Genomic DNA, 1,999 nt, shown 5'->3' with positions numbered 1-1,999 from the left:
GTCCGAGCTGTCTGGGGGCGGGTACTTCTCAGCCCTGTGGCTGGGGGCGCTGGCCACTGAGTTGCTTTCCTGGTTCTGGACTCCGCCCTGATCCCAAATCCAATTCGCTTCTTTGAGTCCCTGTCGGAGTAGGGGGACTGGAAAGAAGTCCGACACAATTCAAACTTAGAGGCGACAAAAGCTGAAGGAAACCGCGAGCTCTCTCTGCACCCTGCTGGACTTGAATATGGCGCCACGCTTTGTTGGGACTCAGTTTACCAGATGAAAAAGGAGGCGGGGTAGGGGAGGGGAGGTGGACTTTAATAGTGAACATCTTGGACTTTCTCAAAGGGCCAGTTTTTTATTTTTTTTATTTTTATGGTGGGGATAATCAACCAATGTCCCCTAGGTTTCCAAATTCTGGCTGCAGGAAGGTCTGCCTACTGCGGAGAGTTCTGCATTGTAGTGTTCAGGGACACCTGAGTAAAGAGATCCCCAGGCAGGTCGGACCTTTAGCCAGTAGGGTTGCATTATTGTTTTTAAACATGGCTTACAAAGAAATAAGAAGCAACCCTACAAGCAACAAAGAAATAAGAAGCAACCCAAGAAGTACACAGAAAAGCGAATCCCTTTCTCATGGGGAACCCTTGCACATCCTTCAGGAGGCTGATCTTGCCACAGGGCCTTCCAAAGCAGTTCCATAAACTACTAAAACTCAGGCCACTGAGCTGGGTGCTTTACATGCATTGCTTAGGTGGAGCCAGACAGGGTAGTGTAGTAAGTTACACTTTTTTACAGATGAGGAAACCAAGACCCAGAGAAATGGCGTGGCCTCGGAAGCTGATCGGCCTGCCTGCCTGTGTCTAGAGGCCAGAACCTGCCCTTTTTCCCCCTTTTTTCCATGACTGTTTCTTTAGATGTAATTCTCCTTTAGATGAATTACACAGCAAAACCATTAATCCTCCACTGGTCTCCATTTCTCCAACTGCAGAAGGTGAAACAAACTTTCATGTATTCATTCACTGTGTCAATATTTGCTGAACACCAATTAGCACCAAGCTTTGTGCTGAGCATTGGGGAGAACATTAGCTCCTGGTCCAATTCTGTTCTGAGCAAAGTAGATTGTACACAATAGGCGTTGGATAAGTATGAGGTATAGAAATAAGTGAATGAATGGTGAACAGGGTCATTTTACCTCCTTGGAGCTTCTCACTTTTTATAGAGACATCTTGGCTCATATAGGAAGTTGTTTCCATTTAAAAAAATGTTAGTTTGGGAAATGGCATGGGTTTTGGGTGAAGACCAGAGAAATCCTCTCAAAGTACAGGATGTTCAGTTTTGGTACATTGTTGCTTGTCTTTCTAAATATAAATTGAAGTAGAAAAAGAAAAAAGGCTGTGAGGACAAATAAGGCCATTACTGATCTGATGCACTTTAGTTTTGTTTGTTTTTTACTGGGGGATAAAAATAAGGGTACCTGGGTTTGAATCCTAATTCTGTCACTTACTAGCTGCATGTCCTTGGGCAAGTCAACCTCACTGTGATTCAATTTCCTTGACAGTAAATGGGAAAAATAATAGAACCCACCTCATGGGGTTGTTAGAATAATTATATGTAAGCGCTTAGGCACATGGTATATGCAATAGCTACTCTTTTTTTATCATAAAGCTGGTAATTGTTAATATTGCCATTATTTACAATTACCCTACTTCCCCAACTTCCTTCTATGGTTCTGCGCACAGGTTTCCCATTCCCGCCCACTGGGACGGGACGGCGCATGCTCCTCCTCTCGCTCCGCCTCTTCTCGCAGGCCGCAGGCCCGCAGTTGCGTGATGCATGCCGGGCCTTGTAGTTGGTTCGTAGAGTCCTGTCTGCTGGGGCCTCGCGGGTGAACTGCATTTCCCAGCATTCTTCGTGATGGCGGCCGTAAAGCGCGACGGTCGAACGGCCGGTTCCGGCTGAATGTCAGTGCCGGGTTGTGGGCCGGGGAGGAAGGTGGTTGGCGGTCTCTTCACCACCT

Source organism: Myotis brandtii, unplaced genomic scaffold (genome assembly GCF_000412655.1).
Source record: "Myotis brandtii unplaced genomic scaffold, ASM41265v1 scaffold355, whole genome shotgun sequence".
In the NCBI taxonomy this organism is placed as follows: Eukaryota; Metazoa; Chordata; class Mammalia; order Chiroptera; family Vespertilionidae; genus Myotis; species Myotis brandtii.
This window is presented reverse-complemented; position numbering follows the sequence as displayed.